This window comes from Salminus brasiliensis, chromosome 3 (assembly GCF_030463535.1).
Source record: "Salminus brasiliensis chromosome 3, fSalBra1.hap2, whole genome shotgun sequence".
NCBI classification, from domain to species: domain Eukaryota; kingdom Metazoa; phylum Chordata; class Actinopteri; order Characiformes; family Bryconidae; genus Salminus; species Salminus brasiliensis.
Genome location: NC_132880.1, coordinates 49351716 through 49373516, shown reverse-complemented (window position 1 = coordinate 49373516; position 21801 = coordinate 49351716). Strand labels below are relative to the sequence as shown.

Below are 21801 nucleotides of genomic sequence, written 5' to 3'. Positions count from 1 at the left end.
GAGAGTGCAGCTGATCCATTGGACTACACAACTTGCAACTCAGGTATCAATTGCAGCAGAGTGCCTTGAGGACTTGATTTCTTTCAAAGCTGCACTTCATCTGATCTCCAAACAGAGGGCCCCGTACTCTGCTCAAGATGTTGAGTGCAAAAGAAATACAGGCTTTGCCTTGAGAATCTTGCTTTAAATCAAAATCCTGGAGAGTGCAGCTGATCCATTGGACTTCACAACTTGCAACTCAGGTATCAATGGCAGCAGAGTGCCTTGAGGACTTGATTTGTTTCAAAGCTGCACTTCATCTGATCTCTAAACAGAGGGCCCTTACTCTGCTCAAGATGTTGAGTGGAAAAGAAATACAGGCTTTGCCTACAGGCTGACTCCTTGCAGCAGCGTGTCAATTACGTCTTAGACCTTTTGTTTCTTCTTAGCCCCATTGCATGTACAGAGTGTGGATGGATAGGCGGTTTAGGGCTTGAAAGAGTCTTTCTGCAGGTAGCAGTGCAGCTGTTGTCCCTGGTGGTCTAGTGGCTAGGATTCGGCGCTCTCACCGCAGCGGCCAGGGTTTGATTCCCGGTCAGGGAAGTCGTCTGTTTCTTTTTGACAAAGTGGATGAGTCGGATTCTGTTGTGATTTGCCAAGCTTAGGGATTTAGCCAAATGACAAAGAAAATAAGATGTCCGTCGAACATGATTTGAACCAGCGACCTAAGGATGGCCATTTTAATACCTACAGTCCTCCGCTCTACCAACTGAGCTATCGAAGGCAACTGAACACTCTCCTTGAAATGCAAGTCAAATGGGAACATGGAAATGCTGTATTGCTTTGTGCCATCAATCCACTTGATTAGCCTTGAGAAACTTGCTTTAAATCAAAATCCTGGAGAGTGCAGCTGATCCATTGGACTACACAACTTGCAACTCAGGTATCAATTGCAGCAGAGTGCCTTGAGGACTTGATTTCTTTCAAAGCTGCACTTCATCTGATCTCCAAACAGAGGGCCCCGTACTCTGCTCAAGATGTTGAGTGCAAAAGAAATACAGGCTTTGCCTTGAGAATCTTGCTTTAAATCAAAATCCTGGAGAGTGCAGCTGATCCATTGGACTTCACAACTTGCAACTCAGGTATCAATGGCAGCAGAGTGCTTTGAGGACTTGATTTGTTTCAAAGCTGCACTTCATCTGATCTCTAAACAGAGGGCCCTTACTCTGCTCATGATGTTGAGTGGAAAAGAAATACAGGCTTTGCCTACAGGCTGACTCCTTGCAGCAGCGTGTCAATTACGTCTTTGACCTTTTGTTTCTTCTTAGCCCCATTGCATGTACAGAGTGTGGATGGATAGGCGGTTTAGGGCTTGAAAGAGTCTTTCTGCAGGTCGCAGTGCAGCTGTTGTCCCTGGTGGTCTAGTGGCTAGGATTCGGCGCTCTCACCGCCGCGGCCCGGGTTCGATTCCCGGTCAGGGAAGTCCTCTGTTTCATTTTGACAAAGTGGATGAGTCGGATTCTGTTGTGATTTTCCAAGCTTAGGGATTTAGCCAAATGACAAAGAAAATAAGATGTCCTTCGAGCCGGATTTGAACCAGCGACCTAAGGACGGCCATTTTAATACCTACAGTCCTCCGCTCTAACAACTGAGCTATCAAAGGCAACTGAACACACCCCTTGAAATGCAAGTCAAATGGGAACATGGAAATGCTGTATTGCTTTGTGCCATCAATCCACTTGATTAGCCTTGAGAAACTTGCTTTAAATCAAAATCCTGGAGAGTGCAGCTGATCCATTGGACTACACAACTTGCAACTCAGGTATCAATTGCAGCAGAGTGCCTTGAGGACTTGATTTCTTTCAAAGCTGCACTTCATCTGATCTCCAAACAGAGGGCCCCGTACTCTGCTCAAGATGTTGAGTGCAAAAGAAATAGAGGCTTTGCCTTGAGAATCTTGCTTTAAATCAAAATCCTGGAGAGTGCAGCTGATCCATTGGACTTCACAACTTGCAACTCAGGTATCAATGGCAGCAGAGTGCCTTGAGGACTTGATTTGTTTCAAAGCTGCACTTCATCTGATCTCTAAACAGAGGGCCCTTACTCTGCTCATGATGTTGAGTGGAAAAGAAATACAGGCTTTGCCTACAGGCTGACTCCTTGCAGCAGCGTGTCAATTACGTCTTTGACCTTTTGTTTCTTCTTAGCCCCATTGCATGTACAGAGTGTGGATGGATAGGCGGTTTAGGGCTTGAAAGAGTCTTTCTGCAGGTCGCAGTGCAGCTGTTGTCCCTGGTGGTCTAGTGGCTAGGATTCGGCACTCTCACCGCCGCGGCCCGGGTTCGATTCCCGGTCAGGGAAGTCCTCTGTTTCATTTTGACAAAGTGGATGAGTCGGATTCTGTTGTGATTTTCCAAGCTTAGGGATTTAGCCAAATGACAAAGAAAATAAGATGTCCTTCGAGCCGGATTTGAACCAGCGACCTAAGGATGGCCATTTTAATACCTACAGTCCTCCGCTCTACCAACTGAGCTATCGAAGGCAACTGAACACTCTCCTTGAAATGCAAGTCAAATGGGAACATGGAAATGCTGTATTGCTTTGTGCCATCAATCCACTTGATTAGCCTTGAGAAACTTGCTTTGAATCAAAATCCTGGAGAGTGCAGCTGATCCATTGGACTACACAACTTGCAACTCAGGTATCAATTGCAGCAGAGTGCCTTGAGGACTTGATTTCTTTCAAAGCTGCACTTCATCTGATCTCCAAACAGAGGGCCCCGTACTCTGCTCAAGATGTTGAGTGCAAAAGAAATACAGGCTTTGCCTTGAGAATCTTGCTTTAAATCAAAATCCTGGAGAGTGCAGCTGATCCATTGGACTTCACAACTTGCAACTCAGGTATCAATGGCAGCAGAGTGCCTTGAGGACTTGATTTGTTTCAAAGCTGCACTTCATCTGATCTCTAAACAGAGGGCCCTAAACAGAGAAACTTGCTTTAAATCAAAATCCTGGAGAGTGCAGCTGATCCATTGGACTACACAACTTGCAACTCAGGTATCAATTGCAGCAGAGTGCCTTGAGGACTTGATTTCTTTCAAAGCTGCACTTCATCTGATCTCCAAACAGAGGGCCCCGTACTCTGCTCAAGATGTTGAGTGCAAAAGAAATAGAGGCTTTGCCTTGAGAATCTTGCTTTAAATCAAAATCCTGGAGAGTGCAGCTGATCCATTGGACTTCACAACTTGCAACTCAGGTATCAATGGCAGCAGAGTGCCTTGAGGACTTGATTTGTTTCAAAGCTGCACTTCATCTGATCTCTAAACAGAGGGCCCTTACTCTGCTCATGATGTTGAGTGGAAAAGAAATACAGGCTTTGCCTACAGGCTGACTCCTTGCAGCAGCGTGTCAATTACGTCTTTGACCTTTTGTTTCTTCTTAGCCCCATTGCATGTACAGAGTGTGGATGGATAGGCGGTTTAGGGCTTGAAAGAGTCTTTCTGCAGGTCGCAGTGCAGCTGTTGTCCCTGGTGGTCTAGTGGCTAGGATTCGGCGCTCTCACCGCCGCGGCCCGGGTTCGATTCCCGGTCAGGGAAGTCCTCTGTTTCTTTTTGACAAAGTGGATGAGTCGGATTCTGTTGTGATTTACCAAGCTTAGGGATTTAGCCAAATGACAAAGAAAACAAGATGTCCTTCAAGCCAGATTTGAACCAGCGACCTAAGGATGGCCATTTTAATACCTACAGTCCTCCGCTCTACCAACTGAGCTATCGAAGGCAACTGAACACACCCCTTGAAATGCAAGTCAAATGGGAACATGGAAATGCTGTATTGCTTTGTGCCATCAATCCACTTGATTAGCCTTGAGAATCTTGCTTTAAATCAAAATCCTGGAGAGTGCAGCTGATCCATTGGACTTCACAACTTGCAACTCAGGTATCAATGGCAGCAGAGTGCCTTGAGGACTTGATTTGTTTCAAAGCTGCACTTCATCTGATCTCTAAACAGAGGGCCCTTACTCTGCTCATGATGTTGAGTGGAAAAGAAATACAGGCTTTGCCTACAGGCTGACTCCTTGCAGCAGCGTGTCAATTACGTCTTAGACCTTTTGTTTCTTCTTAGCCCCATTGCATGTACAGAGTGTGGATGGATAGGCGGTTTAGGGCTTGAAAGAGTCTTTCTGCAGGTAGCAGTGCAGCTGTTGTCCCTGGTGGTCTAGTGGCTAGGATTCGGCGCTCTCACCGCAGCGGCCAGGGTTCGATTCCCGGTCAGGGAAGTCGTCTGTTTCTTTTTGACAAAGTGGATGAGTCGGATTCTGTTGTGATTTACCAAGCTTAGGGATTTAGCCAAATGACAAAGAAAACAAGAAGTCCTTCAAGCCGGATTTGAACCAGCGACCTAAGGATGGCCATTTTAATACCTACAGTCCTCCGCTCTACCAACTGAGCTATCGAAGGCAACTGAACACACCCCTTGAAATGCAAGTCAAATGGGAACATGGAAATGCTGTATTGCTTTGTGCCATCAATCCACTTGATTAGCCTTGAGAAACTTGCTTTAAATCAAAATCCTGGAGAGTGCAGCTGATCCATTGGACTACACAACTTGCAACTCAGGTATCAATTGCAGCAGAGTGCCTTGAGGACTTGATTTCTTTCAAAGCTGCACTTCATCTGATCTCCAAACAGAGGGCCCCGTACTCTGCTCAAGATGTTGAGTGCAAAAGAAATAGAGGCTTTGCCTTGAGAATCTTGCTTTAAATCAAAATCCTGGAGAGTGCAGCTGATCCATTGGACTTCACAACTTGCAACTCAGGTATCAATGGCAGCAGAGTGCCTTGAGGACTTGATTTGTTTCAAAGCTGCACTTCATCTGATCTCTAAACAGAGGGCCCTTACTCTGCTCATGATGTTGAGTGGAAAAGAAATACAGGCTTTGCCTACAGGCTGACTCCTTGCAGCAGCGTGTCAATTACGTCTTTGACCTTTTGTTTCTTCTTAGCCCCATTGCATGTACAGAGTGTGGATGGATAGGCGGTTTAGGGCTTGAAAGAGTCTTTCTGCAGGTCGCAGTGCAGCTGTTGTCCCTGGTGGTCTAGTGGCTAGGATTCGGCGCTCTCACCGCCGCGGCCCGGGTTCGATTCCCGGTCAGGGAAGTCCTCTGTTTCATTTTGACAAAGTGGATGAGTCGGATTCTGTTGTGATTTTCCAAGCTTAGGGATTTAGCCAAATGACAAAGAAAATAAGATGTCCTTCGAGCCGGATTTGAACCAGCGACCTAAGGATGGCCATTTTAATACCTACAGTCCTCCGCTCTACCAACTGAGCTATCGAAGGCAACTGAACACTCTCCTTGAAATGCAAGTCAAATGGGAACATGGAAATGCTGTATTGCTTTGTGCCATCAATCCACTTGATTAGCCTTGAGAAACTTGCTTTGAATCAAAATCCTGGAGAGTGCAGCTGATCCATTGGACTACACAACTTGCAACTCAGGTATCAATTGCAGCAGAGTGCCTTGAGGACTTGATTTCTTTCAAAGCTGCACTTCATCTGATCTCCAAACAGAGGGCCCCGTACTCTGCTCAAGATGTTGAGTGCAAAAGAAATACAGGCTTTGCCTTGAGAATCTTGCTTTAAATCAAAATCCTGGAGAGTGCAGCTGATCCATTGGACTTCACAACTTGCAACTCAGGTATCAATGGCAGCAGAGTGCCTTGAGGACTTGATTTGTTTCAAAGCTGCACTTCATCTGATCTCTAAACAGAGGGCCCTAAACAGAGAAACTTGCTTTATATCAAAATCCTGGAGAGTGCAGCTGATCCATTGGACTACACAACTTGCAACTCAGGTATCAATTGCAGCAGAGTGCCTTGAGGACTTGATTTCTTTCAAAGCTGCACTTCATCTGATCTCCAAACAGAGGGCCCCGTACTCTGCTCAAGATGTTGAGTGCAAAAGAAATACAGGCTTTGCCTTGAGAATCTTGCTTTAAATCAAAATCCTGGAGAGTGCAGCTGATCCATTGGACTTCACAACTTGCAACTCAGGTATCAATGGCAGCAGAGTGCCTTGAGGACTTGATTTGTTTCAAAGCTGCACTTCATCTGATCTCTAAACAGAGGGCCCTTACTCTGCTCAAGATGTTGAGTGGAAAAGAAATACAGGCTTTGCCTACAGGCTGACTCCTTGCAGCAGCGTGTCAATTACGTCTTTGACCTTTTGTTTCTTCTTAGCCCCATTGCATGTACAGAGTGTGGATGGATAGGCGGTTTAGGGCTTGAAAGAGTCTTTCTGCAGGTCGCAGTGCAGCTGTTGTCCCTGGTGGTCTAGTGGCTAGGATTCGGCGCTCTCACCGCCGCGGCCCGGGTTCGATTCCCGGTCAGGGAAGTCCTCTGTTTCTTTTTGACAAAGTGGATGAGTCGGATTCTGTTGTGATTTGCCAAGCTTAGGGATTTAGCCAAATGACAAAGAAAATAAGATGTCCTTCGAGCCGGATTTGAACCAGCGACCTAAGGATGGCCATTTTAATACCTACAGTCCTCCGCTCTACCAACTGAGCTATCGAAGGCAACTGAACACACCCCTTGAAATGCAAGTCAAATGGGAACATGGAAATGCTGTATTGCTTTGTGCCATCAATCCACTTGATTAGCCTTGAGAAACTTGCTTTAAATCAAAATCCTGGAGAGTGCAGCTGATCCATTGGACTACACAACTTGCAACTCAGGTATCAATTGCAGCAGAGTGCCTTGAGGACTTGATTTCTTTCAAAGCTGCACTTCATCTGATCTCCAAACAGAGGGCCCCATACTCTGCTCAAGATGTTGAGTGCAAAAGAAATACAGGCTTTGCCTTGAGAATCTTGCTTTAAATCAAAATCCTGGAGAGTGCAGCTGATCCATTGGACTTCACAACTTGCAACTCAGGTATCAATGGCAGCAGAGTGCCTTGAGGACTTGATTTGTTTCAAAGCTGCACTTCATCTGAACTCTAAACAGAGGGCCCTTACTCTGCTCAAGATGTTGAGTGGAAAAGAAATACAGGCTTTGCCTACAGGCTGACTCCTTGCAGCAGCGTGTCAATTACGTCTTAGACCTTTTGTTTCTTCTTAGCCCCATTGCATGTACAGAGTGTGGATGGATAGGCGGTTTAGGGCTTGAAAGAGTCTTTCTGCAGATAGCAGTGCAGCTGTTGTCCCTGGTGGTCTAGTGGCTAGGATTCGGCGCTCTCACCGCAGCGGCCAGCGTTCGATTCCCGGTCAGGGAAGTCGTCTGTTTCTTTTTGACAAAGTGGATGAGTCGGATTCTGTTGTGATTTGCCAAGCTTAGGGATTTAGCCAAATGACAAAGAAAATAAGATGTCCTTCGAGCATGATTTGAACCAGCGACCTAAGGATGGCCATTTTAATACCTACAGTCCTCCGCTCTACCAACTGAGCTATCGAAGGCAACTGAACACTCTCCTTGAAATGCAAGTCAAATGGGAACATGGAAATGCTGTATTGCTTTGTGCCATCAATCCACTTGATTGGCCTTGAGAAACTTGCTTTAAATCAAAATCCTGGAGAGTGCAGCTGATCCATTGGACTACACAACTTGCAACTCAGGTATCAATTGCAGCAGAGTGCCTTGAGGACTTGATTTCTTTCAAAGCTGCACTTCATCTGATCTCCAAACAGAGGGCCCCGTACTCTGCTCAAGATGTTGAGTGCAAAAGAAATAGAGGCTTTGCCTTGAGAATCTTGCTTTAAATCAAAATCCTGGAGAGTGCAGCTGATCCATTGGACTTCACAACTTGCAACTCAGGTATCAATGGCAGCAGAGTGCCTTGAGGACTTGATTTGTTTCAAAGCTGCACTTCATCTGATCTCTAAACAGAGGGCCCTTACTCTGCTCATGATGTTGAGTGGAAAAGAAATACAGGCTTTGCCTACAGGCTGACTCCTTGCAGCAGCGTGTCAATTACGTCTTTGACCTTTTGTTTCTTCTTAGCCCATTGCATGTACAGAGTGTGGATGGATAGGCGGTTTAGCGCTTGAAAGAGTCTTTCTGCAGGTCGCAGTGCAGCTGTTGTCCCTGGTGGTCTAGTGGCTAGGATTCGGCGCTCTCACCGCCGCGGCCCGGGTTCGATTCCCGGTCAGGGAAGTCCTCTGTTTCATTTTGACAAAGTGGATGAGTCGGATTCTGTTGTGATTTTCCAAGCTTAGGGATTTAGCCAAATGACAAAGAAAATAAGATGTCCTTCGAGCCGGATTTGAACCAGCGACCTAAGGATGGCCATTTTAATACCTACAGTCCTCCGCTCTACCAACTGAGCTATCGAAGGCAACTGAACACACCCCTTGAAATGCAAGTCAAATGGGAACATGGAAATGCTGTATTGCTTTGTGCCATCAATCCACTTGATTAGCCTTGAGAAACTTGCTTTAAATCAAAATCCTGGAGAGTGCAGCTGATCCATTGGACTACACAACTTGCAACTCAGGTATCAATTGCAGCAGAGTGCCTTGAGGACTTGATTTCTTTCAAAGCTGCACTTCATCTGATCTCCAAACAGAGGGCCCCGTACTCTGCTCAAGATGTTGAGTGCAAAAGAAATACAGGCTTTGCCTTGAGAATCTTGCTTTAAATCAAAATCCTGGAGAGTGCAGCTGATCCATTGGACTTCACAACTTGCAACTCAGGTATCAATGGCAGCAGAGTGCCTTGAGGACTTGATTTGTTTCAAAGCTGCACTTCATCTGATCTCTAAACAGAGGGCCCTTACTCTGCTCAAGATGTTGAGTGGAAAAGAAATACAGGCTTTGCCTACAGGCTGACTCCTTGCAGCAGCGTGTCAATTACGTCTTAGACCTTTTGTTTCTTCTTAGCCCCATTGCATGTACAGAGTGTGGATGGATAGGCGGTTTAGGGCTTGAAAGAGTCTTTCTGCAGATAGCAGTGCAGCTGTTGTCCCTGGTGGTCTAGTGGCTAGGATTCGGCGCTCTCACCGCAGCGGCCAGCGTTCGATTCCCGGTCAGGGAAGTCGTCTGTTTCTTTTTGACAAAGTGGATGAGTCGGATTCTGTTGTGATTTGCCAAGCTTAGGGATTTAGCCAAATGACAAAGAAAATAAGATGTCCTTCGAGCATGATTTGAACCAGCGACCTAAGGATGGCCATTTTAATACCTACAGTCCTCCGCTCTACCAACTGAGCTATCGAAGGCAACTGAACACTCTCCTTGAAATGCAAGTCAAATGGGAACATGGAAATGCTGTATTGCTTTGTGCCATCAATCCACTTGATTGGCCTTGAGAAACTTGCTTTAAATCAAAATCCTGGAGAGTGCAGCTGATCCATTGGACTACACAACTTGCAACTCAGGTATCAATTGCAGCAGAGTGCCTTGAGGACTTGATTTCTTTCAAAGCTGCACTTCATCTGATCTCCAAACAGAGGGCCCCGTACTCTGCTCAAGATGTTGAGTGCAAAAGAAATAGAGGCTTTGCCTTGAGAATCTTGCTTTAAATCAAAATCCTGGAGAGTGCAGCTGATCCATTGGACTTCACAACTTGCAACTCAGGTATCAATGGCAGCAGAGTGCCTTGAGGACTTGATTTGTTTCAAAGCTGCACTTCATCTGATCTCTAAACAGAGGGCCCTTACTCTGCTCATGATGTTGAGTGGAAAAGAAATACAGGCTTTGCCTACAGGCTGACTCCTTGCAGCAGCGTGTCAATTACGTCTTTGACCTTTTGTTTCTTCTTAGCCCATTGCATGTACAGAGTGTGGATGGATAGGCGGTTTAGCGCTTGAAAGAGTCTTTCTGCAGGTCGCAGTGCAGCTGTTGTCCCTGGTGGTCTAGTGGCTAGGATTCGGCGCTCTCACCGCCGCGGCCCGGGTTCGATTCCCGGTCAGGGAAGTCCTCTGTTTCATTTTGACAAAGTGGATGAGTCGGATTCTGTTGTGATTTTCCAAGCTTAGGGATTTAGCCAAATGACAAAGAAAATAAGATGTCCTTCGAGCCGGATTTGAACCAGCGACCTAAGGATGGCCATTTTAATACCTACAGTCCTCCTCTCTACCAACTGAGCTATCGAAGGCAACTGAACACACCCCTTGAAATGCAAGTCAAATGGGAACATGGAAATGCTGTATTGCTTTGTGCCATCAATCCACTTGATTAGCCTTGAGAAACTTGCTTTAAATCAAAATCCTGGAGAGTGCAGCTGATCCATTGGACTACACAACTTGCAACTCAGGTATCAATTGCAGCAGAGTGCCTTGAGGACTTGATTTCTTTCAAAGCTGCACTTCATCTGATCTCCAAACAGAGGGCCCCGTACTCTGCTCAAGATGTTGAGTGCAAAAGAAATACAGGCTTTGCCTTGAGAATCTTGCTTTAAATCAAAATCCTGGAGAGTGCAGCTGATCCATTGGACTTCACAACTTGCAACTCAGGTATCAATGGCAGCAGAGTGCCTTGAGGACTTGATTTGTTTCAAAGCTGCACTTCATCTGATCTCTAAACAGAGGGCCCTTACTCTGCTCATGATGTTGAGTGGAAAAGAAATACAGGCTTTGCCTACAGGCTGACTCCTTGCAGCAGCGTGTCAATTACGTCTTTGACCTTTTGTTTCTTCTTAGCCCCATTGCATGTACAGAGTGTGGATGGATAGGCGGTTTAGGGCTTGAAAGAGTCTTTCTGCAGGTCGCAGTGCAGCTGTTGTCCCTGGTGGTCTAGTGGCTAGGATTCGGCGCTCTCACCGCCGCGGCCCGGGTTCGATTCCCGGTCAGGGAAGTCCTCTGTTTCTTTTTGACAAAGTGGATGAGTCGGATTCTGTTGTGATTTACCAAGCTTAGGGATTTAGCCAAATGACAAAGAAAACAAGATGTCCTTCAAGCCAGATTTGAACCAGCGACCTAAGGATGGCCATTTTAATACCTACAGCCCTCCGCTCTACCAACTGAGCTATCGAAGGCAACTGAACACACCCCTTGAAATGCAAGTCAAATGGGAACATGGAAATGCTGTATTGCTTTGTGCCATCAATCCACTTGATTAGCCTTGAGAATCTTGCTTTAAATCAAAATCCTGGAGAGTGCAGCTGATCCATTGGACTTCACAACTTGCAACTCAGGTATCAATGGCAGCAGAGTGCCTTGAGGACTTGATTTGTTTCAAAGCTGCACTTCATCTGATCTCTAAACAGAGGGCCCTTACTCTGCTCATGATGTTGAGTGGAAAAGAAATACAGGCTTTGCCTACAGGCTGACTCCTTGCAGCAGCGTGTCAATTACGTCTTTGACCTTTTGTTTCTTCTTAGCCCCATTGCATGTACAGAGTGTGGATGGATAGGCGGTTTAGGGCTTGAAAGAGTCTTTCTGCAGGTCGCAGTGCAGCTGTTGTCCCTGGTGGTCTAGTGGCTAGGATTCGGCGCTCTCACCGCCGCGGCCCGGGTTCGATTCCCGGTCAGGGAAGTCCTCTGTTTCTTTTTGACAAAGTGGATGAGTCGGATTCTGTTGTGATTTGCCAAGCTTAGGGATTTAGCCAAATGACAAAGAAAATAAGATGTCCTTCGAGCCGGATTTGAACCAGCGACCTAAGGATGGCCATTTTAATACCTACAGTCCTCCGCTCTACCAACTGAGCTATCGAAGGCAACTAAACACTCTCCTTGAAATGCAAGTCAAATGGGAACATGGAAATGCTGTATTGCTTTGTGCCATCAATCCACTTGATTAGCCTTGAGAAACTTGCTTTAAATCAAAATCCTGGAGAGTGCAGCTGATCCATTGGACTACACAACTTGCAACTCAGGTATCAATTGCAGCAGAGTGCCTTGAGGACTTGATTTCTTTCAAAGCTGCACTTCATCTGATCTCCAAACAGAGGGCCCCGTACTCTGCTCAAGATGTTGAGTGCAAAAGAAATACAGGCTTTGCCTTGAGAATCTTGCTTTAAATCAAAATCCTGGAGAGTGCAGCTGATCCATTGGACTTCACAACTTGCAACTCAGGTATCAATGGCAGCAGAGTGCCTTGAGGACTTGATTTGTTTCAAAGCTGCACTTCATCTGATCTCTAAACAGAGGGCCCTTACTCTGCTCAAGATGTTGAGTGGAAAAGAAATACAGGCTTTGCCTACAGGCTGACTCCTTGCAGCAGCGTGTCAATTACGTCTAAGACCTTTTGTTTCTTCTTAGCCCCATTGCATGTACAGAGTGTGGATGGATAGGCGGTTTAGGGCTTGAAAGAGTCTTTCTGCAAGTCGCAGCGCAGCTGTTGTCCCTGGTGGTCTAGTGGCTAGGATTCGGCGCTCTCACCGCCACGGCCCGGGTTCGATTCCCGGTCAGGGAAGTCCTCTGTTTCTTTTTGACAAAGTGGATGAGTCGGATTCTGTTGTGATTTGCCAAGCTTAGGGATTTAGCCTAATGACAAAGAAAATAAGATGTCCTTCGAGCCGGATTTGAACCAGCGACCTAAGGATGGCCATTTTAATACCTACAGTCCTCCGCTCTACCAACTGAGCTATCGAAGGCAACTGAACACTCTCCTTGAAATGCAAGTCAAATGGGAACATGGAAATGCTGTATTGCTTTGTGCCATCAATCCACTTGATTAGCCTTGAGAAACTTGCTTTAAATCAAAATCCTGGAGAGTGCAGCTGATCCATTGGACTACACAACTTGCAACTCAGGTATCAATTGCAGCAGAGTGCCTTGAGGACTTGATTTCTTTCAAAGCTGCACTTCATCTGATCTCCAAACAGAGGGCCCCGTACTCTGCTCAAGATGTTGAGTGCAAAAGAAATAGAGGCTTTGCCTTGAGAATCTTGCTTTAAATCAAAATCCTGGAGAGTGCAGCTGATCCATTGGACTTCACAACTTGCAACTCAGGTATCAATGGCAGCAGAGTGCCTTGAGGACTTGATTTGTTTCAAAGCTGCACTTCATCTGATCTCTAAACAGAGGGCCCTTACTCTGCTCATGATGTTGAGTGGAAAAGAAATACAGGCTTTGCCTACAGGCTGACTCCTTGCAGCAGCGTGTCAATTACGTCTTTGACCTTTTGTTTCTTCTTAGCCCCATTGCATGTACAGAGTGTGGATGGATAGGCGGTTTAGGGCTTGAAAGAGTCTTTCTGCAGGTCGCAGTGCAGCTGTTGTCCCTGGTGGTCTAGTGGCTAGGATTCGGCGCTCTCACCGCCGCGGCCCGTGTTCGATTCCTGGTCAGGGAAGTCCTCTGTTTCTTTTTGACAAAGTGGATGAGTCGGATTCTGTTGTGATTTGCCAAGCTTAGGGATTTAGCCTAATGACAAAGAATATAAGATGTCCTTTGAGCATGATTTGAACCAGCGACCTAAGGATGGCCATTTTAATACCTACAGTCCTCCGCTCTACCAACTGAGCTATCGAAGGCAACTGAACACTCTCCTTGAAATGCAAGTCAAATGGGAACATGGAAATGCTGTATTGCTTTGTGCCATCAATCCACTTGATTAGCCTTGAGAAACTTGCTTTGAATCAAAATCCTGGAGAGTGCAGCTGATCCATTGGACTACACAACTTGCAACTCAGGTATCAATTGCAGCAGAGTGCCTTGAGGACTTGATTTCTTTCAAAGCTGCACTTCATCTGATCTCCAAACAGAGGGCCCCGTACTCTGCTCAAGATGTTGAGTGCAAAAGAAATACAGGCTTTGCCTTGAGAATCTTGCTTTAAATCAAAATCCTGGAGAGTGCAGCTGATCCATTGGACTTCACAACTTGCAACTCAGGTATCAATGGCAGCAGAGTGCCTTGAGGACTTGATTTGTTTCAAAGCTGCACTTCATCTGATCTCTAAACAGAGGGCCCTAAACAGAGAAACTTGCTTTATATCAAAATCCTGGAGAGTGCAGCTGATCCATTGGACTACACAACTTGCAACTCAGGTATCAATTGCAGCAGAGTGCCTTGAGGACTTGATTTCTTTCAAAGCTGCACTTCATCTGATCTCCAAACAGAGGGCCCCGTACTCTGCTCAAGATGTTGAGTGCAAAAGAAATACAGGCTTTGCCTTGAGAATCTTGCTTTAAATCAAAATCCTGGAGAGTGCAGCTGATCCATTGGACTTCACAACTTGCAACTCAGGTATCAATGGCAGCAGAGTGCCTTGAGGACTTGATTTGTTTCAAAGCTGCACTTCATCTGATCTCTAAACAGAGGGCCCTTACTCTGCTCATGATGTTGAGTGGAAAAGAAATACAGGCTTTGCCTACAGGCTGACTCCTTGCAGCAGCGTGTCAATTACGTCTTTGACCTTTTGTTTCTTCTTAGCCCCATTGCATGTACAGAGTGTGGATGGATAGGCGGTTTAGGGCTTGAAAGAGTCTTTCTGCAGGTCGCAGTGCAGCTGTTGTCCCTGGTGGTCTAGTGGCTAGGATTCGGCGCTCTCACCGCCGCGGCCCGGGTTCGATTCCCGGTCAGGGAAGTCCTCTGTTTCTTTTTGACAAAGTGGATGAGTCGGATTCTGTTGTGATTTGCCAAGCTTAGGGATTTAGCCAAATGACAAAGAAAATAAGATGTCCTTCGAGCCGGATTTGAACCAGCGACCTAAGGATGGCCATTTTAATACCTACAGTCCTCCGCTCTACCAACTGAGCTATCGAAGGCAACTGAACACTCTCCTTGAAATGCAAGTCAAATGGGAACATGGAAATGCTGTATTGCTTTGTGCCATCAATCCACTTGATTAGCCTTGAGAAACTTGCTTTAAATCAAAATCCTGGAGAGTGCAGCTGATCCATTGGACTACACAACTTGCAACTCAGGTATCAATTGCAGCAGAGTGCCTTGAGGACTTGATTTCTTTCAAAGCTGCACTTCATCTGATCTCCAAACAGAGGGCCCCGTACTCTGCTCAAGATGTTGAGTGCAAAAGAAATACAGGCTTTGCCTTGAGAATCTTGCTTTAAATCAAAATCCTGGAGAGTGCAGCTGATCCATTGGACTTCACAACTTGCAACTCAGGTATCAATGGCAGCAGAGTGCCTTGAGGACTTGATTTGTTTCAAAGCTGCACTTCATCTGATCTCTAAACAGAGGGCCCTAAACAGAGAAACTTGCTTTATATCAAAATCCTGGAGAGTGCAGCTGATCCATTGGACTACACAACTTGCAACTCAGGTATCAATTGCAGCAGAGTGCCTTGAGGACTTGATTTCTTTCAAAGCTGCACTTCATCTGATCTCCAAACAGAGGGCCCCGTACTCTGCTCAAGATGTTGAGTGCAAAAGAAATACAGGCTTTGCCTTGAGAATCTTGCTTTAAATCAAAATCCTGGAGAGTGCAGCTGATCCATTGGACTTCACAACTTGCAACTCAGGTATCAATGGCAGCAGAGTGCCTTGAGGACTTGATTTGTTTCAAAGCTGCACTTCATCTGATCTCTAAACAGAGGGCCCTTACTCTGCTCATGATGTTGAGTGGAAAAGAAATACAGGCTTTGCCTACAGGCTGACTCCTTGCAGCAGCGTGTCAATTACGTCTTTGACCTTTTGTTTCTTCTTAGCCCCATTGCATGTACAGAGTGTGGATGGATAGGCGGTTTAGGGCTTGAAAGAGTCTTTCTGCAGGTCGCAGTGCAGCTGTTGTCCCTGGTGGTCTAGTGGCTAGGATTTGGCGCTCTCACCGCCGCGGCCCGGGTTCGATTCCTGGTCAGGGAAGTCCTCTGTTTCTTTTTGACAAAGTGGATGAGTCGGATTCTGTTGTGATTTGCCAAGCTTAGGGATTTAGCCTAATGACAAAGAATATAAGATGTCCTTTGAGCATGATTTGAACCAGCGACCTAAGGATGGCCATTTTAATACCTACAGTCCTCCGCTCTACCAACTGAGCTATCGAAGGCAACCGAACACACCCCTTGAAATGCAAGTCAAATGGGAACATGGAAATGCTGTATTGCTTTGTGCCATCAATCCACTTGATTAGCCTTGAGAAACTTGCTTTAAATCAAAATCCTGGCGAGTGCAGCTGATCCATTGGACTACACAACTTGCAACTCAGGTATCAATTGCAGCAGAGTGCCTTGAGGACTTGATTTCTTTCAAAGCTGCACTTCATCTGATCTCCAAACAGAGGGCCCCGTACTCTGCTCTAGATGTTGAGTGCAAAAGAAATACAGGCTTTGCCTTGAGAATCTTGCTTTAAATCAAAATCCTGGAGAGTGCAGCTGATCCATTGGACTTCACAACTTGCAACTCAGGTATCAATGGCAGCAGAGTGCCTTGAGGACTTGATTTGTTTCAAAGCTGCACTTCATCTGATCTCTAAACAGAGGGCCCTAAACAGAGAAACTTGCTTTATATCAAAATCCTGGAGAGTGCAGCTGATCCATTGGACTACACAACTTGCAACTCAGGTATCAATTGCAGCAGAGTGCCTTGAGGACTTGATTTCTTTCAAAGCTGCACTTCATCTGATCTCCAAACAGAGGGCCCCGTACTCTGCTCAAGATGTTGAGTGCAAAAGAAATACAGGCTTTGCCTTGAGAATCTTGCTTTAAATCAAAATCCTGGAGAGTGCAGCTGATCCATTGGACTTCACAACTTGCAACTCAGGTATCAATGGCAGCAGAGTGCCTTGAGGACTTGATTTGTTTCAAAGCTGCACTTCATCTGATCTCTAAACAGAGGGCCCTTACTCTGCTCAAGATGTTGAGTGGAAAAGAAATACAGGCTTTGCCTACAGGCTGACTCCTTGCAGCAGCGTGTCAATTACGTCTTAGACCTTTTGTTTCTTCTTAGCCCCATTGCATGTACAGAGTGTGGATGGATAGGCGGTTTAGGGCTTGAAAGAGTCTTTCTGCAGGTAGCAGTGCAGCTGTTGTCCCTGGTGGTCTAGTGGCTAGGATTCGGCGCTCTCACCGCAGCGGCCAGGGTTCGATTCCCGGTCAGGGAAGTCGTCTGTTTCTTTTTGACAAAGTGGATGAGTCGGATTCTGTTGTGATTTGCCAAGCTTAGGGATTTAGCCAAATGACAAAGAAAATAAGATGTCCTTCGAGCATGATTTGAACCAGCGACCTAAGGATGGCCATTTTAATACCTACAGTCCTCCGCTCTACCAACTGAGCTATCGAAGGCAACCGAACACACCCCTTGAAATGCAAGTCAAATGGGAACATGGAAATGCTGTATTGCTTTGTGCCATCAATCCACTTGATTAGCCTTGAGAAACTTGCTTTATATCAAAATCCTGGAGAGTCCAGCTGATCCATTGGACTTCACAACTTGCAACTCAGGTATCAATGGCAGCAGAGTGCCTTGAGGACTTGATTTCTTTCAAAGCTGCACTTCATCTGATCTCCAAACAGAGGGCCCTGTACTCTGCTCAAGATGTTGAGTGGAATAGAAATACAGGCTTTGCCTTGAGAATCTTGCTTTACGTCAAAATCCTGGAGAGTCCAGCTGATCCATTGGACTTCGCAGCTTGCAACTCAGGTATCAATGGCAGCAGAGTGCCTTGAGGACTTGATTTGTTTCAAAGCTGCACTTCATCTGATCTCCAAACAGAGGGCCCTGTACTCTGCTCAAGATGTTGAGTGCAAAAGAAATACAGGCTTTGCCTTGAGAATCTTGCTTTAAATCAAAATCCTGGAGAGTGCAGCTGATCCATTGGACTTCAGAACTTGCAACTCAGGTATCAATGGCAGCAGAGTGCCTTGAGGACTTGATTTGTTTCAAAGCTGCACTTCATCTGATCTCCAAACAGAGGGCCCCGTACTCTGCTCAGGATGCTGACTGGAAAAGAAATACAGGCTTTGCCTTGAGAATCTTGCTTTAATGCTGTATTGCTTTGTGCCATCAATCCACTTGATTAGCCTTGAGAAACTTGCTTTAAATCAAAATCCTGGAGAGTGCAGCTGATCCATTGGACTACACAACTTGCAACTCAGGTATCAATTGCAGCAGAGTGCCTTGAGGACTTGATTTCTTTCAAAGCTGCACTTCATCTGATCTCCAAACAGAGGGCCCCGTACTCTGCTCAAGATGTTGAGTGCAAAAGAAATAGAGGCTTTGCCTTGAGAATCTTGCTTTAAATCAAAATCCTGGAGAGTGCAGCTGATCCATTGGACTTCACAACTTGCAACTCAGGTATCAATGGCAGCAGAGTGCCTTGAGGACTTGATTTGTTTCAAAGCTGCACTTCATCTGATCTCTAAACAGAGGGCCCTTACTCTGCTCATGATGTTGAGTGGAAAAGAAATACAGGCTTTGCCTACAGGCTGACTCCTTGCAGCAGCGTGTCAATTACGTCTAAGACCTTTTGTTTCTTCTTAGCCCCATTGCATGTACAGAGTGTGGATGGATAGGCGGTTTAGGGCTTGAAAGAGTCTTTCTGCAGGTCGCAGTGCAGCTGTTGTCCCTGGTGGTCTAGTGGCTAGGATTCGGCGCTCTCACCGCCGCGGCCGGGGTTCGATTCCCGGTCAGGGAAGTCCTCTGTTTCTTTTTGACAAAGTGGATGAGTCGGATTCTGTTGTGATTTGCCAAGCTTAGGGATTTAGCCAAATGACAAAGAAAATAAGATGTCCTTCGAGCCGGATTTGAACCAGCGACCTAAGGATGGCCATTTTAATACCTACAGTCCTCCGCTCTACCAACTGAGCTATCGAAGGCAACTGAACACACCCCTTGAAATGCAAGTCAAATGGGAACATGGAAATGCTGTATTGCTTTGTGCCATCAATCCACTTGATTAGCCTTGAGAAACTTGCTTTAAATCAAAATCCTGGAGAGTGCAGCTGATCCATTGGACTACACAACTTGCAACTCAGGTATCAATTGCAGCAGAGTGCCTTGAGGACTTGATTTCTTTCAAAGCTGCACTTCATCTGATCTCCAAACAGAGGGCCCCGTACTCTGCTCAAGATGTTGAGTGCAAAAGAAATACAGGCTTTGCCTTGAGAATCTTGCTTTAAATCAAAATCCTGGAGAGTGCAGCTGATCCATTGGACTTCACAACTTGCAACTCAGGTATCAATGGCAGCAGAGTGCCTTGAGGACTTGATTTGTTTCAAAGCTGCACTTCATCTGATCTCTAAACAGAGGGCCCTTACTCTGCTCAAGATGTTGAGTGGAAAAGAAATACAGGCTTTGCCTACAGGCTGACTCCTTGCAGCAGCGTGTCAATTACGTCTTAGACCTTTTGTTTCTTCTTAGCCCCATTGCATGTACAGAGTGTGGATGGATAGGCGGTTTAGGGCTTGAAAGAGTCTTTCTGCAGGTAGCAGTGCAGCTGTTGTCCCTGGTGGTCTAGTGGCTAGGATTCGGTGCTCTCACCGCAGTGGCCAGGGTTCGATTCCCGGTCAGGGAAGTCGTCTGTTTCTTTTTGACAAAGTGGATGAGTCGGATTCTGTTGTGATTTGCCAAGCTTAGGGATTTAGCCAAATGACAAAGAAAATAAGATGTCCTTCGAGCATGATTTGAACCAGCGACCTAAGGATGGCCATTTTAATACCTACAGTCCTCCGCTCTACCAACTGAGCTATCGAAGGCAACCGAACACACCCCTTGAAATGCAAGTCAAATGGGAACATGGAAATGCTGTATTGCTTTGTGCCATCAATCCACTTGATTAGCCTTGAGAAACTTGCTTTATATCAAAATCCTGGAGAGTGCAGCTGATCCATTGGACTACACAACTTGCAACTCAGGTATCAATTGCAGCAGAGTGCCTTGAGGACTTGATTTCTTTCAAAGCTGCACTTCATCTGATCTCCAAACAGAGGGCCCCGTACTCTGCTCAAGATGTTGAGTGCAAAAGAAATACAGGCTTTGCCTTGAGAATCTTGCTTTAAGTCAAAATCCTGGAGAGTGCAGCTGATCCATTGGACTTCACAACTTGCAACTCAGGTATCAATGGCAGCAGAGTGCCTTGAGGACAGCATTTGTTTCAAAGCTGCACTTCATCTGATCTCTAAACAGAGGGCCCTTACTCTGCTCAAGATGTTGAGTGGAAAAGAAATACAGGCTTTGCCTACAGGCTGACTCCTTGCAGCAGCGTGTCAATTACGTCTAAGACCTTTTGTTTCTTCTTAGCCCCATTGCATGTACAGAGTGTGGATGGATAGGCGGTTTAGGGCTTGAAAGAGTCTTTCTGCAGGTCGCAGTGCAGCTGTTGTCCCTGGTGGTCTAGTGGCTAGGATTCGGCGCTCTCACCGCCGCGGCCCGGGTTCGATTCCCGGTCAGGGAAGTCCTCTGTTTCTTTTTGACAAAGTGGATGAGTCGGATTCTGTTGTGATTTGCCAAGCTTAGGGATTTAGCCAAATGACAAAGAAAATAAGATGTCCTTCGAGCCGGATTTGAACCAGCGACCTAAGGATGGCCATTTTAATACCTACAGTCCTCCGCTCTACCAACTGAGCTATCGAAGGCAACTGAACACACCCCTTGAAATGCAAGTCAAATGGGAACATGGAAATGCTGTATTGCTTTGTGCCATCAATCCACTTGATTAGCCTTGAGAAACTTGCTTTAAATCAAAATCCTGGAGAGTGCAGCTGATCCATTGGACTACACAACTTGCAACTCAGGTATCAATTGCAGCAGAGTGCCTTGAGGACTTGATTTCTTTGAAAGCTGCACTTCATCTGATCTCCAAACAGAGGGCCCCGTACTCTGCTCAAGATGTTGAGTGCAAAAGAAATACAGGCTTTGCCTTGAGAATCTTGCTTTAAATCAAAATCCTGGAGAGTGCAGCTGATCCATTGGACTTCACAACTTGCAACTCAGGTATCAATGGCAGCAGAGTGCCTTGAGGACTTGATTTGTTTCAAAGCTGCACTTCATCTGATCTCTAAACAGAGGGCCCTTACTCTGCTCAAGATGTTGAGTGGAAAAGAAATACAGGCTTTGCCTACAGGCTGACTCCTTGCAGCAGCGTGTCAATTACGTCTTAGACCTTTTGTTTCTTCTTAGCCCCATTGCATGTACAGAGTGTGGATGGATAGGCGGTTTAGGGCTTGAAAGAGTCTTTCTGCAGGTAGCAGTGCAGCTGTTGTCCCTGGTGGTCTAGTGGCTAGGATTCGGCGCTCTCACTGCAGCGGCCAGGGTTCGATTGCCGGTCAGGGAAGTCGTCTGTTTCTTTTTGACAAAGTGGATGAGTCGGATTCTGTTGTGATTTGCCAAGCTTAGGGATTTAGCCAAATGACAAAGAAAATAAGATGTCCTTCGAGCATGATTTGAACCAGCGACCTAAGGATGGCCATTTTAATACCTACAGTCCTCCGCTCTACCAACTGAGCTATCGAAGGCAACTGAACACTCTCCTTGAAATGCAAGTCAAATGGGAACATGGAAATGCTGTATTGCTTTGTGCCATCAATCCACTTGATTAGCCTTGAGAAACTTGCTTTAAATCAAAATCCTGGAGAGTGCAGCTGATCCATTGGACTACACAACTTGCAACTCAGGTATCAATTGCAGCAGAGTGCCTTGAGGACTTGATTTCTTTCAAAGCTGCACTTCATCTGATCTCCAAACAGAGGGCCCCGTACTCTGCTCAAGATGTTGAGTGCAAAAGAAATAGAGGCTTTGCCTTGAGAATCTTGCTTTAAATCAAAATCCTGGATAGTGCAGCTGATCCATTGGACTTCACAACTTGCAACTCAGGTATCAATGGCAGCAGAGTGCCTTGAGGACTTGATTTGTTTCAAAGCTGCACTTCATCTGATCTCTAAACAGAGGGCCCTTACTCTGCTCATGATGTTGAGTGGAAAAGAAATACAGGCTTTGCCTACAGGCTGACTCCTTGCAGCAGCGTGTCAATTACGTCTTTGACCTTTTTTTTCTTCTTAGCCCCAT

General features: G+C 46.0%; 20 non-coding genes across 20 annotated transcripts; 10 read left to right on the top strand and 10 right to left on the bottom strand.

Annotated features, from left to right (window-relative positions):
* The first annotated feature begins 1389 nt into the window (after positions 1-1389).
* On the top strand, positions 1390-1461 carry trnae-cuc (transfer RNA glutamic acid (anticodon CUC)). The gene has a single exon. It is a non-coding gene; the product is annotated as a tRNA-Glu (tRNA).
* Positions 1462-2434: 973 nt separating this feature from the next.
* Positions 2435-2521, bottom strand: trnay-gua (transfer RNA tyrosine (anticodon GUA)). The gene is given in 2 exon segments: positions 2435-2470; positions 2485-2521. It is a non-coding gene; the product is annotated as a tRNA-Tyr (tRNA).
* Positions 2522-3502: 981 nt separating this feature from the next.
* On the top strand, positions 3503-3574 carry trnae-cuc (transfer RNA glutamic acid (anticodon CUC)). Its single transcript has one exon. It is a non-coding gene; the product is annotated as a tRNA-Glu (tRNA).
* Positions 3575-4348: 774 nt separating this feature from the next.
* Positions 4349-4435, bottom strand: trnay-gua (transfer RNA tyrosine (anticodon GUA)). The gene is given in 2 exon segments: positions 4349-4384; positions 4399-4435. It is a non-coding gene; the product is annotated as a tRNA-Tyr (tRNA).
* Positions 4436-5061: 626 nt separating this feature from the next.
* On the top strand, positions 5062-5133 carry trnae-cuc (transfer RNA glutamic acid (anticodon CUC)). The gene has a single exon. It is a non-coding gene; the product is annotated as a tRNA-Glu (tRNA).
* A 94-nt stretch (positions 5134-5227) lies between these two features.
* trnay-gua (transfer RNA tyrosine (anticodon GUA)) lies at positions 5228-5314 on the bottom strand. Its single transcript is given in 2 exon segments — positions 5228-5263; positions 5278-5314. It is a non-coding gene; the product is annotated as a tRNA-Tyr (tRNA).
* Positions 5315-6295: 981 nt separating this feature from the next.
* trnae-cuc (transfer RNA glutamic acid (anticodon CUC)) lies at positions 6296-6367 on the top strand. The gene has a single exon. It is a non-coding gene; the product is annotated as a tRNA-Glu (tRNA).
* A 94-nt stretch (positions 6368-6461) lies between these two features.
* trnay-gua (transfer RNA tyrosine (anticodon GUA)) lies at positions 6462-6548 on the bottom strand. Its single transcript is given in 2 exon segments — positions 6462-6497; positions 6512-6548. It is a non-coding gene; the product is annotated as a tRNA-Tyr (tRNA).
* Positions 6549-8052: 1504 nt separating this feature from the next.
* Positions 8053-8124, top strand: trnae-cuc (transfer RNA glutamic acid (anticodon CUC)). Its single transcript has one exon. It is a non-coding gene; the product is annotated as a tRNA-Glu (tRNA).
* A 94-nt stretch (positions 8125-8218) lies between these two features.
* On the bottom strand, positions 8219-8305 carry trnay-gua (transfer RNA tyrosine (anticodon GUA)). Its single transcript is given in 2 exon segments — positions 8219-8254; positions 8269-8305. It is a non-coding gene; the product is annotated as a tRNA-Tyr (tRNA).
* A 1504-nt stretch (positions 8306-9809) lies between these two features.
* Positions 9810-9881, top strand: trnae-cuc (transfer RNA glutamic acid (anticodon CUC)). Its single transcript has one exon. It is a non-coding gene; the product is annotated as a tRNA-Glu (tRNA).
* Positions 9882-10688: 807 nt separating this feature from the next.
* Positions 10689-10760, top strand: trnae-cuc (transfer RNA glutamic acid (anticodon CUC)). Its single transcript has one exon. It is a non-coding gene; the product is annotated as a tRNA-Glu (tRNA).
* A 608-nt stretch (positions 10761-11368) lies between these two features.
* Positions 11369-11440, top strand: trnae-cuc (transfer RNA glutamic acid (anticodon CUC)). Its single transcript has one exon. It is a non-coding gene; the product is annotated as a tRNA-Glu (tRNA).
* A 94-nt stretch (positions 11441-11534) lies between these two features.
* Positions 11535-11621, bottom strand: trnay-gua (transfer RNA tyrosine (anticodon GUA)). Its single transcript is given in 2 exon segments — positions 11535-11570; positions 11585-11621. It is a non-coding gene; the product is annotated as a tRNA-Tyr (tRNA).
* Positions 11622-12413: 792 nt separating this feature from the next.
* Positions 12414-12500, bottom strand: trnay-gua (transfer RNA tyrosine (anticodon GUA)). The gene is given in 2 exon segments: positions 12414-12449; positions 12464-12500. It is a non-coding gene; the product is annotated as a tRNA-Tyr (tRNA).
* Positions 12501-14360: 1860 nt separating this feature from the next.
* Positions 14361-14432, top strand: trnae-cuc (transfer RNA glutamic acid (anticodon CUC)). The gene has a single exon. It is a non-coding gene; the product is annotated as a tRNA-Glu (tRNA).
* A 94-nt stretch (positions 14433-14526) lies between these two features.
* On the bottom strand, positions 14527-14613 carry trnay-gua (transfer RNA tyrosine (anticodon GUA)). The gene is given in 2 exon segments: positions 14527-14562; positions 14577-14613. It is a non-coding gene; the product is annotated as a tRNA-Tyr (tRNA).
* A 3914-nt stretch (positions 14614-18527) lies between these two features.
* On the bottom strand, positions 18528-18614 carry trnay-gua (transfer RNA tyrosine (anticodon GUA)). Its single transcript is given in 2 exon segments — positions 18528-18563; positions 18578-18614. It is a non-coding gene; the product is annotated as a tRNA-Tyr (tRNA).
* Positions 18615-20119: 1505 nt separating this feature from the next.
* On the top strand, positions 20120-20191 carry trnae-cuc (transfer RNA glutamic acid (anticodon CUC)). The gene has a single exon. It is a non-coding gene; the product is annotated as a tRNA-Glu (tRNA).
* A 94-nt stretch (positions 20192-20285) lies between these two features.
* Positions 20286-20372, bottom strand: trnay-gua (transfer RNA tyrosine (anticodon GUA)). The gene is given in 2 exon segments: positions 20286-20321; positions 20336-20372. It is a non-coding gene; the product is annotated as a tRNA-Tyr (tRNA).
* Positions 20373-21801: the final 1429 nt, after the last annotated feature.